The sequence below is a fragment of the Hippoglossus stenolepis genome, chromosome 11 (assembly GCF_022539355.2).
Source record: "Hippoglossus stenolepis isolate QCI-W04-F060 chromosome 11, HSTE1.2, whole genome shotgun sequence".
In the NCBI taxonomy this organism is placed as follows: domain Eukaryota; kingdom Metazoa; phylum Chordata; class Actinopteri; order Pleuronectiformes; family Pleuronectidae; genus Hippoglossus; species Hippoglossus stenolepis.
In genome coordinates, this window is record NC_061493.1 from 18,287,602 (window position 1) to 18,303,085 (window position 15,484).

Genomic DNA, 15,484 nt, shown 5'->3' on the forward strand with positions numbered 1-15,484 from the left:
TGGGTTGGAACTCTTTGATATTTTTCTATGATTTGATGTTTATTATGGTGTTTCTTGACTATTTTCTTGTGATCATTGTATGATCAAAAGTGGGGAGTGTAATGGAAAATTCCACTGATCAATGTCTTACTACTGTTTTGACTATTTTCTGTGCACTTGAAGGATGCCATCTCAAAGTTCATGCCCTTACTTGGTAATTTCACCTCCTCTTGACCTTTATCTGTGCAACTGTTCCTGGGTTTGATTCACTCTTTCTGTAGCAAGTGATGCCACACAGCAGACATTTCCTGTCTTCTTTCTGTCTTGTTTCCTGTTCATCAAATTGTATAAAAACCTTCCTTTTTAACTACTCATGGTTGCACTCTGAAGCCTTGTTGCTGACTGTGTAACCCTCTGCAGAGATAATAATTAAAACTCAAAGACAACTCCGGTCTGAGAAACTCATTATTTCACATCTCAAGATAAATTTCCACTACAACGTGTTTCTGTTGAAGACCACACACTGACTTCACATCACGCAAATACAAATACTATCGGTTCGGTTGTTCCTCTTTGTCATTTTGTGTGTCTCTTGTAGCCGTTCTTTGTCATTTTTAGTGTTATGCTACTGGCCGTCAGTTTTTCCTTCAGTAGATGAAATGAAGCTATCAGGCTCATGCTTTTCTATCACGACAGATACTAACACTCTGCACATATGATACCCAACGCTAAATACCACAATATACTAAATACCAATATGCAATCATTGCATGTAAGATGTATGTAGTAATCCATCCATGTATAATGTTTTGCAAGTGAAGGGGCAGAGGGGACCAGTTTTTCAGTAATGTTATCATTTAGTAAGACAGATGAAGTAAGACAGATTGCTACATCTATTTTTGAATTACAATCAAATTTCTGGTTAACTGATCTTAAACAGATGATATGTATTCTTTCATTTTACCTATTTTAATATAGGGACGAATAAAATACATAGAGAATTGCACAGCAATTATCTGATGCAATGCATCACTGAATTTGTGGCATCTATTAATTTCCAATGTTCATCCCTGGAAGGAGATCTATTCAATATTTATAATTACATTTGTATTTAAACCATTTACACAAAAGGTTTTTAAATCAATTACTGGATATAATTAATCACTCATTAAATTTGCTGCTTAATGTCAACACTTATAAGTTAAGTTGCCGTGCTTTTAGACATTTTAATTTAACATATTTTTTTGCATAATATGATTGTAAAATTTCACCTTAATAAATAGTGAAATCTTGCTGATGACATAATGTTGTGTTATTCCGTTGCTGGTTCCTCTTTGTTCACATGGAAGTCGTTGTTGGGCAGTGACTATAAAGAGTGTGTGTGATTCCCAGCTGCATCAGACGCTTCAGTTTATCAGTCATGGACAAAAAGTTACTGCTGGCCGTGTTGTGTCTGCAGGTTTTCCTGCTCATCACCACCTTCACTTCCTCTGATGCAGCCACTCTGGAGACAGATGATCGCAGACAGCTTCCTCATCAGGTAAGATGATGGACGCGGAGCTTCTCTAGATTTGTAAGAAGGTCCATGATTCATATGGCGTTTTCTCATCAGACTGTTAGAGTGCAGAGAGAGAGAGAGAGAGAGAGAGAGAGAGAGAGAGAGAGAGAGAGAGAGCTGCAAGAGCAAAACTTTTGATCCTGTTTGAAATTTTAGTGATTTAGTTTTTTTTTAAACGTCACTCAGCACACAACTCTTCCAAAGCCAAGCAATCCTACATGTTTGTTATGCAAAAATGTAGCTCAGTTCAGGGAGATGATTTTCTGTGAATAATAATGCTTTTCTCTTTTTGTTACAGAGAAGAGCTAGAGGATGTGAAAGATGTCCGGATAGAAGATATCCAGGAAGATTTGACTTTTTGGGAAGGGTAAACTTGTTTTATGTTTGTGTTTTCCGTCTCCTGTGTTTTGTGCAATATATTCAGAAACTACCTTTTGATGAGAAGATTAATAATAACTTAGCAGTGGTTTGTTGTTTGAAAAATAATTGTGCATCTCTTTCTCTCCTGCTGTTTAGCACCGCAATCTTAAAAGAGAAGCTTGAAAAGATCCCACGTCCTGCAGAGAAACTTCAGTGATCAGTGTGATGGAAACCAGAAGTACCACTTGAGCTGTCCATCAAACAAGCTTTGCAGTAACTGCCATGATATGAAATCTATATTACTAATCGTCTGTCTCACAGAACAAATACTTTTTTTTGTATTAATGCAAAATAAAAAAAATGAATCAGATATTGACATGTGTGGTTTTCTGTTTGTCACACACTCATTTGAGGTTAAAAGAATTTTTGCTTCTTCTAACAAGTGCTTTCTAAGTGGAGACTTTGAATAATCCAAACTCACTTTAAAAACAACAGTAAATTAAACATTAACCAACAGAGGGAGCTGTCCTGTAGAATACTGAACTACATCCTAAATTTCACACTATACACATGTAAAATGACACGAGAAATCCTTTTTCTATTCCTGTCTGACTCTGTTTATATCAATACTAAACAGTTTGATATCATCTAATTAAAACAAACATTTTAGTTCTCAGAGATACAGCTATCGTTGTAGTTCAGTGAAAAGAATCTCATTATTTGATTCTCCATGTTTGGCATAAAGTATTCACAAGATGGAGTAGTATTAGTTTTGATATATTTATTTTAACAGCAGTAATAATATCGTTGTGCTTTGTTATGCATCCTAATAAATTACAGAGTTTTATTTTATATATTTTATATGAAAATAATGTATTTTTATATGTGGTTTTGTCTAATAGATATGAAATAAAGTGAGGCACAATATTTCCCTGAAATTAAGTAATAAACGGTATAAGTAGAAAACATTAAAGCAGAATGTTAGACCCCTCAAAACTGAAGTACTTGATGAAGTGTTGATCGTCATTAATCGTGCGTTTCCACCGTGGCAGACAAAGCATGAAGCCAGTTTTCCTCACCTCCCGCCCACCAGCTGATTCACACCAGACGCAGCTCGCCGGTATTGTGAACTACGTCGACACATAACAATGTATTTAGTCTGTTGTGCATCGGTCGACACACAGGATCTGAGAGGGAATGAAACACAGTGAGTATCAATCAGACACGCAAGGCCTACCCTTCCCTGCAGTTTGGTTTCAGCTCGCTTAAACTCTGCTTTGGATTCCTGATGCTCCACCAACTCTCTTCAAATACCTGCTTGTACGAACACTGTGATTTAACATAGAGAACAATCGACTGCCTTTTTAATTCTATATATCGCTTAAGTTGATGAAAAGTGTCCGTCACTTTAGTAAAGCTGCAGGACAGATTATTTCAATAAAAGGCAAATCCAGAAAGGCTCAAACAAGACAATTTAAAGTATTCAATAATTAGGAAGTTTGTTGCATTAAACAGGTTGAAACTCCACAGAAAAATCAATATTCCAGAAAGCACTAGCTAACCAAGATGCAGGCTGTGGGCCAGCACTGGTAGTCTGTAGGCAAGATGGTGGCATAGCAGAGCTAACTTCACTACCAGGAAGAGAGGACGGACATGGCCATGGCTATGGCCGCGGCCGTGATGAGGCTTCCCCGACGCCCTCCACTGGGCAGAGATGAGTGTTTCATCTGCAGACAGCAGCATTGGGCAAGGGACTTACCAGCGGGCAAAGAGGACGGACGGGGGACGGGTGACAAGAACTTTCACTGCTGACTGGAAATACAGGAAGTGAGGGGGAGCAGGCGGAGAGAAGATGACTTGCCTACCCTGCTGAGAGAGAGGCAGTGGGCGGCAAGTGAAACACACACACACGCTATGCAATGAAGAAACAGCTTGCTGTACTAACCACACACACACATAATGTTAAATACAATAATGACAGTTTTCTTTTAAGAAATGCTCAATTTCGAACTGTGTGTTAATGGTCACAAAACACAACCATGGTCAACTCTGGCAGGTTACCTTGTTAGATGTCTGATTTACACACATTCCCCTGAAATGAGGGTTTATTTTCTCTCAAGGTTCAACAGCAAACGAAAGGAAAATTTCACAAAACATCCCATAAGGTTTGAACATGATTTTCTGTTCTCTGTTGCCCCAATTAATCTATTAGGAAGAGATTTGATGAATAAGTTTCTCAATTTGGTATCCTCCTGATGGAGTTAATGCACACATGGTCCTTCTCTACCTCTTTTTTCTCATGTCACAAAAACCCCAATATGAGCAGCTGCTTGTGGTATCAGTGGCATTTTTCCTATAAAATACCTTCTCAACCGATCTACTTCATGTCACGCTTCTCTTGTCACCTCTTTTTCAGATTTTATGCACACTGATTCATTGCACTACACCTCATGCCGTGACAGACACACCAGGATCACGTTTCATGAATCTCTGCTTGCCTTTCCCGAGATTCTCTGAATGTGTCCAATATGTTTGGGACTTGTTCCAGAAGTGCAGCTGCCAGTTTGAACTCCACCGACCAGCAGTTGGCAAGCCATGGCCTCTAATTCCAGCTCACATTTCGCTTCAAGTCCCATGACATCAGTGGCACTACTTAGGCCCATTTGCTGATCACAGGCTGCCGCTGAATGGCAACCTACAACTACTTTCGACGTAATGTATTCAACCAGTGTAAAGATTTGACTCAAAAGTTTTCTCCAACCTTCATTCTCTATGCCATGCTGTCCAGCCCCTCTCTGATGTTTCTCCTGTAGTTTCAGATCGACCGAAAACACTGTGGGCAAAAGACAATACGATGTGGGCCTATCAGAAATGGATCAGCCAAAATCAGTCCAAAATCTGATTATCGACCATGTAAACAACAATATCCACCCAGATACAGGGCGGTGGAGGGATATGCCTCTGTTTTTAATCCTTTTGGTGCTGGTAATTGCCTCCCTGCTCCACCTGCCTGTCCGCACTCCAATGTTTAAGGCAAAACTAAAGACAAAGGTCAACCTACTGAGTGGTGATGGTGCAGGTTTGAAGGCTGTGAATGACGCTGTAATCGCCCCATCGGATATTAGCTCACAGAACCCACACACCGCTGTTTTCCAAAATTCCGCCTGACGAGCGCACAAAGCTTTTCGCCAGACTTATCCAATGTCATTTTTGACGATGGGAAAGAACGCAACTGTGTTTCTGAACTTCAAGTCCAGTGTTCTCCACGACTTGACCTTTCTGACGAACCTTCCTTTCTAACTCTGACTTGACTATGTACAGATGGTCCACCCCAGTGACCCTGTCTCTTTTGGCAACGCTGGTTCTTCTGTTTGTTCAGACAGCACGTTTTCCTCTCGTAGTTCTCTTCCTCATCACCTCTCAGCTCAGGCAGCAGTTTATTGCACTCACGTGGAAGTTACGCAACTAGCTAATGGTAAAACACTCACAGTCTACACTGACTGCAGATATATCTGTGTAATCCTCATGATTTTCGCGCTATTTGGCAAAACAGGAAACTTCTCACATCTTTCTGGTAAAGATAGTAATACTGCTAAAGCCCTATCACAGATCTTCTGGTTGCCATTTTGCTCCTCAAAGACTTTTGCCAGCGTAAATGTGGGTTACATATACACGTGCCACTTTGATGTAAAATCTTTTAGGGAAATGACAAAGCAGATGTTGCTGCAAAGCTTATGTTTCATTACCACTTCCTTCAAACACACAAGCTGTCACGCTATATCTGATACGCTACATCCTCTTTTTCATACACAGACAGTATTTATCACTTCTGATATGTCCTCTCTCTCTGCAGTACAGTCCACTGTCACCTCCTGAGATTTCCCTATGAAAAGACCTCTAGTGCTATGTTCAACTGGTGTGTGGTATGGTCCTGACAACAAACCATGCTTGCCTAAACATTTCTACCCTCATTACGCTAAGTTAGCTCACGTAAAGATCATCTAAATGTCAGGTATATGTGTAGTCTGCGCCACACACAATGTCAGTAGGCCAGGTGACAACCAGCCAGGCACCACACCCACCACCAACTTAAACTTTTGGGAATATCTGATGATGGACTTCATACAGAGCTATCACCACTGAAGGTAAATCTCACTGCTTGTAGTGATGGTCGACATGTGGTCAGCCAAGAAGTTTTCCTGCCTCAAACAAACTGCAAGTGTGGTCACTTGAAGGCTGGTTGTTAACAGACATTATTCCACGATGGGGAATTCCTAGCAGAATTTCCAGATAATGGCAGACACTGTAAACGAAGCTGTCAAACAACTCGGTTTTCATCTAGGTATGGATGTGCAACACACCTGTGCATATCATCCAGCCAGTGGTGGGAGCTGTAAACCAGAGAACGGCACACTCTAAACTAGCTAAAGTGTCGCTTGAATACAGGTCTCACATGGACAAAGCGTCCTGCCTGGTGCTGATGTCCATGAGGATGAGAAACGAACCAGGTCTAATCTTTCACCTATGAGATTCTTTCTTGCACTCATCCCTCATTATTGGTGTGATCCTCCGTCCTCTCCACCTCTGGGTCCACAGACTTGTGTGATAATGATGATGTTGTGTACCTGATTTCCTCCTACACCTTCCATTTTTTTATATGCTTGCTGAATTATGGGAAAGTACTTTTTCTTTGCACAAAAACAGCAGCGGTTACCTATTGTGTCCTCATCGCCATACAAAATGATACCAGAACCTCCATGGTGGATGTTGACCTCACGTACGTGTAAAGTGCAAAGGGTTGTAGACTCTTTGATATTTTTCATGATTTGGATGTTTATGGTGTTTCTTGGTTATTTTCTGTGATCATTGTATGATCAAAAGTGGGCGTGAATGGTGGAATCACTGACTAATGTCTACTACTGTTTTGACTATTTTCTGTGCACTTGAAGGATGCCATCTCAAAGTTCATGTCTTTGGTTTAAATTTTCACCTCTGACCTTTATTCAAACTGTTCCTGGGTTTGATCTTTAATTTTCTGTAGCAAGTGATGCCACACAGCAGACATTTCCTGTCTTCTTTCTGTCTTGTTTCCTGTTCATCAAATTGTATAAAAACCTTCCTTTTTAACTACTCATGGTTGCACTCTGAAGCCTTGTTGCTGACTGTGTAACCCTCTGCAGAGATAATAATTAAAACTCAAAGACAACTCCGGTCTGAGAAACTCATTATTTCACATCTCAAGATAAATTTCCACTACAACGTGTTTCTGTTGAAGACCACACACTGACTTCACATCACGCAAATACAAATACTATCGGTTCGGTTGTTCCTCTTTGTCATTTTGTGTGTCTCTTGTAGCCGTTCTTTGTCATTTTTAGTGTTATGCTACTGGTCAGTTTTCCTTCAGTAGATGAAAAGAAGCTATCAGGCTCATGCTTTTCTATCACGACAGATACTAACACTCTGCACATATGATACCCAACGCTAAATACCACAATATACTAAATACCAATATGCAATCATTGCATGTAAGATGTATGTAGTAATCCATCCATGTATAATGTTTTGCAAGTGAAGGGGCAGAGGGGACCAGTTTTTCAGTAATGTTATCATTTAGTAAGACAGATGAAGTAAGACAGATTGCTACATCTATTTTTGAATTACAATCAAATTTCTGGTTAACTGATCTTAAACAGATGATATGTATTCTTTCATTTTACCTATTTTAATATAGGGACGAATAAAATACATAGAGAATTGCACAGCAATTATCTGATGCAATGCATCACTGAATTTGTGGCATCTATTAATTTCCAATGTTCATCCCTGGAAGGAGATCTATTCAATATTTATAATTACATTTGTATTTAAACCATTTACACAAAAGGTTTTTAAATCAATTACTGGATATAATTAATCACTCATTAAATTTGCTGCTTAATGTGAGCTGTTAAATGTCATCACTTCTAAGTTAAGTTGCCGTGCTTTTAGACATTTTAATTTAACATATTTTTTTGCATAATATGATTGTGAAAGTTCAGCTTAATAAATAGTGAAATCTTGCTGATGACATAATGTTGTGTTATTCCGTTGCTGGTTCCTCTTTTTTCACATGGAAGTCGTTGTTGGGCAGTGACTATAAAGAGTGTGTGTGATTCCCAGCTGCATCAGACGCTTCAGTTTATCAGTCATGGACAAAAAGTTACTGCTGGCCGTGTTGTGTCTGCAGGTTTTCCTGCTCATCACCACCTTCACTTCCTCTGATGCAGCCACTCTGGAGACAGATGATCGCAGACAGCTTCCTCATCAGGTAAGATGATGGACGCGGAGCTTCTCTAGATTTGTAAGAAGGTCCATGATTCATATGGTGTTTTCTCATCAGACTGTTAGAGTGCAGAGAGAGAGAGAGAGAGAGAGAGAGAGAGAGAGAGAGAGAGAGAGAGAGAGAGAGAGAGAGAGAGCAAAACTTTTGATCCTGTTTGAAATTTTAGTGATTTAGTTTTTTTTTAAACGTCACTCAGCACACAACTCTTCCAAAGCCAAGCAATCCTACATGTTTGTTATGCAAAAATGTAGCTCAGTTCAGGGAGATGATTTTCTGTGAATAATAATGCTTTTCTCTTTTTGTTACAGAGAAGAGCTAGAGGATGTGAAAGATGTCCGGATAGAAGATATCCAGGAAGATTTGACTTTTTGGGAAGGGTAAACTTGTTTTATGTTTGTGTTTTCCGTCTCCTGTGTTTTGTGCAATATATTCAGAAACTACCTTTTGATGAGAAGATTAATAATAACTTAGCAGTGGTTTGTTGTTTGAAAAATAATTGTGCATCTCTTTCTCTCCTGCTGTTTAGCACCGCAATCTTAAAAGAGAAGCTTGAAAAGATCCCACGTCCTGCAGAGAAACTTCAGTGATCAGTGTGATGGAAACCAGAAGTACCACTTGAGCTGTCCATCAAACAAGCTTTGCAGTAACTGCCATGATATGAAATCTATATTACTAATCGTCTGTCTCACAGAACAAATACTTTTTTTTGTATTAATGCAAAATAAAAAAAATGAATCAGATATTGACATGTGTGGTTTTCTGTTTGTCACACACTCATTTGAGGTTAAAAGAATTTTTGCTTCTTCTAACAAGTGCTTTCTAAGTGGAGACTTTGAATAATCCAAACTCACTTTAAAAACAACAGTAAACTAGGGCTACGTTGTAGCACTAACGGGCCCGAGCACAGGCAGTTTGAAGCCTGTTGCGGTTAGTGGAGAGAGCGATCATTGAACAAGTGCACGTCTCCACGTTGCATGCGTTTTGCGCACTGCGCCAAGGACAAACGCTTCACTTCCTGTGTCCGTCACGTTTTGTCCAACACTGGCACCTCCTCTTCGTCCCTCAGCTTCTGACATTTTGTGGCCTCTCACAAGGTCCGTCCGTTTCTGAGGCTCACGTTTGTCTTCTTCGTCGAGGGGTTGCCATTGGCTGTGGGATTGTGTCTTTTTCTCCTCCTCTGGCACCTGATTGGTCCCGTTTGCCCACTTGTGCCTCGAATGGCTGCCAGTCGTTCACTCCTTCTCACCATTGCTTGGGAGTCTTCTGGTCTGTGATGTGGATAAGAAAATAATTTAATTCTTGATCTTAAAGCAGTGATTTGACATTTCTAAAAGTGCACATTCTAAACTGCACTTGGCTGCAGATCCATAGTTAATGAGAGTTTTATCATTCTTCCCATTAAACTCTGAGCAAAAAACAAGAATATTTACCAAAATGTTGAACTGTTCTTCTACAATATAAAATGATCAAGACAGGAAGATATTTCAAACACTCACCTGTTGCCACGCTTTGCATTCATTTTTGAATGCTTCTCATCTGTCATCCCAGCAGGGCTGCGCTCCTTGGCTGGGCTGGCAGTGCTGCTGGAGGCGTCCTCATTCAGGGACATTTGAAGGATCACCTGGTCTCCATGTCCTCCATCGTCAGAGCTCGGATCCTGACAGATGTCCATCAGATCCTTACATGACTTCGCACTGGAAGACAAATGAAACTGCTGAGCCAAACACCTTAATCACCTTATATCTCTGATATTTTGTACCCATGTCTATCAGCACAGACTTACACAGACCATCTAAGCACAAACTTACTAGAGGCTGTTTCTGTATGAACCCTGAAGGTGGCTCATCGTGATGAAAGGATGCTGCAGAATTCTGCTGGGGGTAATTCTTCTTAACTGACTCATCATCAGCATCTGAGTCATTAGGTCCAAAAAGCACTGCAGGTCACAGTGTTCAGCTTGGACGTCTTCTACCCAGAGCGGATGAGTCCCCTTTAACAAGATGAGGAAAACCAACATTGTTACATGTCCTCGTGTTTGGATTATGAAAACGTTGTGCTGTTATAAATTCATCCAGGCTGTTGATCACAAACGAGAATTGAAACTATTGACTGAAATGAAGAATTGTTTCATTGAGATAGTTTGCAGTGGATGGCACAGGGGAAAGAAACACAGACTGAAGGAAAGACACCATAATTAGTGAGCTAGTGGAGCCAGCTAAGTGGTTGTAAACTACTTTCTTACCATAAATCTGGCTTCCATCCAGCGTCTTGGCCAGAACGCATGAGGTAGGAAGTTTCCTTCATGCTCTGGATCTCTAATTGCAAACGCAAATTGCCTCATCTGTGGAGAAAACACAACATTGTGAGAGTTAGTTAACTTCAAGTTTACATTGTTGATCATGTACATCAGGTGCACTTCTATTACTGAGACATATGGATGAAGTGTCTCTGATTTGTCTCATTAGTAAAATAGTAGAAATCAGTGAACTTCTACTGGAAACCCTCTCACTATAATAATCAAGTGTGTGGATTTAAAAATACACAAACATCACGGCAGAACTGTACGTGTTTGTTGTGATTTAAGTGCAGATACTGACCAATTCATTCTCATTAGAGGCTGGGAACAGTGGTCTGCCCGTAGACAGCTCAGCAGCAATACAGCCGAGAGACCATACATCGATGGTGCCGCCTGAAAGGCTCTTTATACAGAACCTCAGGAGATCTTAGGATAAGAAACACAAACATATTACTGAGGTTTTAAAATGTACTAAACTCCTTGTTACTGTCAATATGTTACTGTCCCTTTCTGAGACATAAACCTGACATGCCAGCGTACAGGTCTTGTCTAATTAATTACAGCAAACACAGCTGTCCCAGGTATACAGATGTGCTGTCAGTTACCTACCTGTACCACAAAGGCTGGAGGAGATCACCGATCTGTTCCTCAGGATCATCGAAGGCTAAACCAAAGTCAATGACTTTAACTTTGAGTGGCTTCCTGACATGATCCACCAACATGATGTTATCTGGCTTCAAATCTGCATGAATGATCCCTGCACTGTTCAGAAATTCCAAGGATGTAGCCAGCTGAAATCGTGAAAAACATAATAATAATCATGAGCTACAGAGTTATTTCCTCAACAACAACTATAACAGACACATTTTAGCGACCAAGTTTACCCTTCACCCTACAAAGCAGTTAGTGTAAGAGCTTGAGTTTAAAAAACAAACCTGCTGTAGAATGGGGCGGATCTGCTTCAGCTGAAGGTGTTGACCCGGGCTGATCTGCTTGAATTTCTGCAGATCCATATCCAGGTGCTCAAACACAAGACAGTAATGTCCCTTGTAGGTGAATGACTCGTTGAATCTGACGATGTTGAACCTGTCTGAGTGGAGCGCCTTCATGGCTTGAAGGGTGACCTCCTCTTCCTTGGCGCAGTCAATGTTTTCCATGCTTTTGATCATTTTTAAAGCCACCGTTTCATCGGTGGTCACATTCCTGCATTGGATGACCACTCCATAGACGCCATTGCCCAGGATTGTCTGTGCCTGGTACTGTGTAGTGGGGGAGGGGATCAGGTCTCCTACACTGATTTCTAACTCACTGTTTTGAGACATGGTGACAGAATAGTTCTCCTGTTGATTTTTCACACTTGTCAGGAGAATAGAAAAGAAGGAAGTTAGACACAAAGCCACGTATGCTCTCACACAAACAGACAGTTCCCATGTATGTAGCAGAAATGTTTACAGCCAGTTCATCAACCTCAGTCGTTTTAATCTTGAAAATCAGCCAATACTAAAAGTACTGCTTCAATCAAAGATTCATTACAGGCCGATAAATATTTCTCTCTTCTATTACTATACTCCTAACACTATGTCTACATATTTATTGTTCACGATTCAAAATCATGCCCACATTGTACACTAAGTAAAATATATAGAAGATAAAACTACTAATGACACATGAAAATATCTTTTCTCAACGTTTTACTCCCATCAAGCTCAAATTGTAACAACATTGTAATAACATACTTAATCTGCTTAATTCAACAAGTGTCAGCTGGAAAAAATTCAACTTACTTAGGTTTGATCCAGGGAAGCTGATGTCCGTTTCGGCAAAATGTTAAAATCTTTAGAAACAAAGTGTTAATCTCTGTAATCACGCAAAGATTTTAGCCAAGTGCTCCTCACAATAGGTTAATGTGACTGAAGTGATGAAGCTGTGTGTGCCTATATACCTTTCACACGGCCTATATACCTCTCACACGGCTTTGATGTCTAATTAGAATAAAACCACACAATCAACTTCATGCCTTTGTAGTGATTTATTTTCTTTTATGTGAATTTTCTTTCTTCTTTTCGTCACAATTCTTTTATTTTAATCTTTGTCAACCATCGTGATTTAAACAGTAGATGGCGCTAATGCACCTTGATGTCGGTTGCCACCCGCAAATAGACCACAAGGGTGGGCGAAGTGAAACACTGCTCAGCGAAATGACACATAAACACCGGCTGAAATACTAAAACTGCCTTAATGGTAGTTCTCACTCCTGTATGTTTTTTACTGGAACACATTTTTTAAGCTAATACACCCACACACATACAATCTTATCTCAGAAAATGTCTGTTAATCAATATGTGATTTTGTGTGTGTACAAATTTGTAGGTCTTTTCCAGTATAAACATTGACCTTGTCAGGACCAGTAGACCTGACGGGACCAAAGCTCAGTCCTGATGAGGCCAAACTTCATTTCTGTGTTCCTGGTTAAGGTTAAAGATCAGATGTGGATTGTTGTCAGGTTAAGGTAGAAGGATTACGTTAGGCTGTCCATTATGAATGGAAGTCAAGGTAAAGTCTGAAGCATAGCTCTGTGTGTGTGTGTGTGTGTGCATGTCTATCTAGTTATAATGGCCCATCTTGGTTCAATTCATCATTGTGGGGCGGTTTTGCCTGGTCCTCACAGTCAATGGGTTGTTTGAGGGTTAAGACTTGATTTTAGAGTTAGAGGTAGATTTGGGCTATAAGTAGATTCAGGTTAGGTATTTAGTTGCAATGGTAAAGGTTAGAGAATGAATCATGTCAATGCGTGTCCTCAGAAGTCTAGAGACGAGCACGTGCTCAAGAAATGTTCTCCGCAATAAAAAAAAAGGGATCAGTTTGCCTACTGTCTTTATTTGACATTGATTTATTGTTGGGTTCATTATGAGTAGCTGTTAGCTTGAAGAGTTTAAGAATCACGCATTTGTTCATGCTGTTGATTTCTTGCCATGTCAATTTTTATAATTGAAAGCTGGAACCTGAAAGTGCACATGAAAATTAAACAGAAAAACAAGGCCCATTCAATAGATGAGCTTAAGGCTTAGGTTGTAACTGATTAAAAACTAAGCACATTCAATATAAAAAAAATAATCTCATTTCCCACACATCAGACAAATTACCCCATAGCCAAATTCTTTTGAGATCAGTAAGAGGCAAAAAAACTTCCTAACGTTACATCAAATACCCCAGATCCACACAAATGTAACAGGTTCTTTGAGACATGCCTGACCCCACACTATTTCATGGCTATCAGTTGAGGTTTTGCATAATCCCTACAAACTGACTTAAGTAACCTACTTAAGTTAAAATGAGTCTTGTTTACATTTTTGCAATCACATTGCATTTTATCATTGATTTCTGGCACAATGAAGACTTCCAATCACTGACCAGCTTTGTAGTTGAGTCAATTATACTTTAAAACACAATTTCCATATTTTTCCAAAAAAACAACATCAATATTTCGTTTTGAGTATTTTATTGCAACAATGTTGAAAACACATTTGCCAAGAGATATTAAATTGTCTGCAGGTCAAACTCCGGTCGCCATAATACCACAGAATCTGAAAAAGAGGCAGCTTTGTTTTAATATCCAGAACAATAAAGTCTATTTGATATCATCACGACTCAGATATTGTACTCTGGCAAGCTTGTACTTACCTTTAGAGTAAAACATCAGGCTGTCTGAGGGCCAGAGGACATTACATCTGCTTTCTGTGGAAAGAAACAAGTCTTTTAAAATAAAACCAGGTATCAAGTAACAAAACATTTGTTTTAGACCACAACCTCAGAGAAATATGGAACGGTAAGGTATAATCAAGAGATATCATTTGGCAGAATCTTGTCATCACAGGTAGTGGTCCATTTAAGCAGATTTTCATGTCAATATTTTCTATCAAACCAACATTGGCACTTTGTCATAGACTTTGAAATACTTACCAAGGTCAGCCCAAGAGATGCAGCCTTTTCCTGGAGAAGAGACAGAAATACCCTTATTACAAGTCAGTGATTGGTCTATTAAGCTTCAAGTTTGCAGGTTACTCAGCAACAATGTTGTCCACATTACAAGTTCAGGTCAGACATTTGTTAAAGACATCACTGAACCAGCAAAAGCCATTTTGCAATTCTCTGAATTCTCACCTCAGTCAACCTCGTCTTGGCCGTTCAGTCGGATCTCAGAGAGCGATCAGAACCTGCAGACGACAGAACAGCATAAGATGAGTATGCACAACATACATGGGGTGAAGCTTTCTACGTTGACCAAATCAGATAGAGCTAATATAACAAGACTCCATGGTTTCAAGTCAGTCGTCATCTAGTCATCACAAGGTCAGACTACAGGGATCATGAGGTTCACTAAAACCAACCAAGTTCCCAACTAATGAACCAGAGCTGCTTGCTCAGACCCAGATGAGGTGGAGTTCAACCAGCAAATGGAGCTGGTGTCAGTTGTAAATGAATTTACTCCAATTCATGCATTTTCCAATTTGACTTTTATTTCCACTCAACATAAGTTTACATTATGAATAGGTATCCCAATTAAATCCTGCAGTTCTAGCCTAACTACATACCTTTTATTTGATATAAAGTGAAAAAATGTGGAGCTGTGCAGGTCTGGATTGTGATTATAGGTCAGCATTTGGGGTCCGGTAGGATAATGCAGAGTGGATTCACAAAGTAATTCCTGTTTCATGGTGAATCAGTAGGTGGCGCTATGACACTGAGGAAATATTGACACATAGAGCTGTTCAGGCTTGATCTCTGATCATGAGACAGAAGTTTGGCAGTGATAGGACAATGCACACTGTAGTTATGACAACATCGTCTCCTTTGGCGAAGGATGATCCTTCGCCACACCTCAATGTTTACACGGTTTGACGCCATGCCACGGTCACACCGTGTGACGAAAAATCGATCTTTGAGTTAGTTTTTATCTCCATCTTGT

General features: G+C 39.8%; 2 long non-coding RNA genes and 2 other non-coding genes across 4 annotated transcripts; 1 reads left to right on the forward strand and 3 right to left on the reverse strand.

Moving 5' to 3' along the window:
* Positions 1 to 1,314: 1,314 nt before the first annotated feature.
* LOC118117592 lies at positions 1,315 to 2,267 on the forward strand. The gene is made up of 3 exons (XR_007034703.1): positions 1,315 to 1,519; positions 1,836 to 1,904; positions 2,054 to 2,267. It is a non-coding gene; the product is annotated as an uncharacterized LOC118117592 (long non-coding RNA).
* An 11,733-nt stretch (positions 2,268 to 14,000) lies between these two features.
* LOC118117594 lies at positions 14,001 to 14,966 on the reverse strand. The gene is made up of 4 exons (XR_004697814.2): positions 14,680 to 14,966; positions 14,479 to 14,508; positions 14,200 to 14,253; positions 14,001 to 14,102 (listed from the first exon to the last, which is right to left on the reverse strand). It is a non-coding gene; the product is annotated as an uncharacterized LOC118117594 (long non-coding RNA).
* LOC118118437 lies at positions 14,323 to 14,395 on the reverse strand. The gene has a single exon (XR_004697919.1). It is a non-coding gene; the product is annotated as a small nucleolar RNA SNORD47 (small nucleolar RNA).
* On the reverse strand, positions 14,577 to 14,643 carry LOC118118441. The gene has a single exon (XR_004697923.1). It is a non-coding gene; the product is annotated as a small nucleolar RNA SNORD78 (small nucleolar RNA).
* Positions 14,967 to 15,484: the final 518 nt, after the last annotated feature.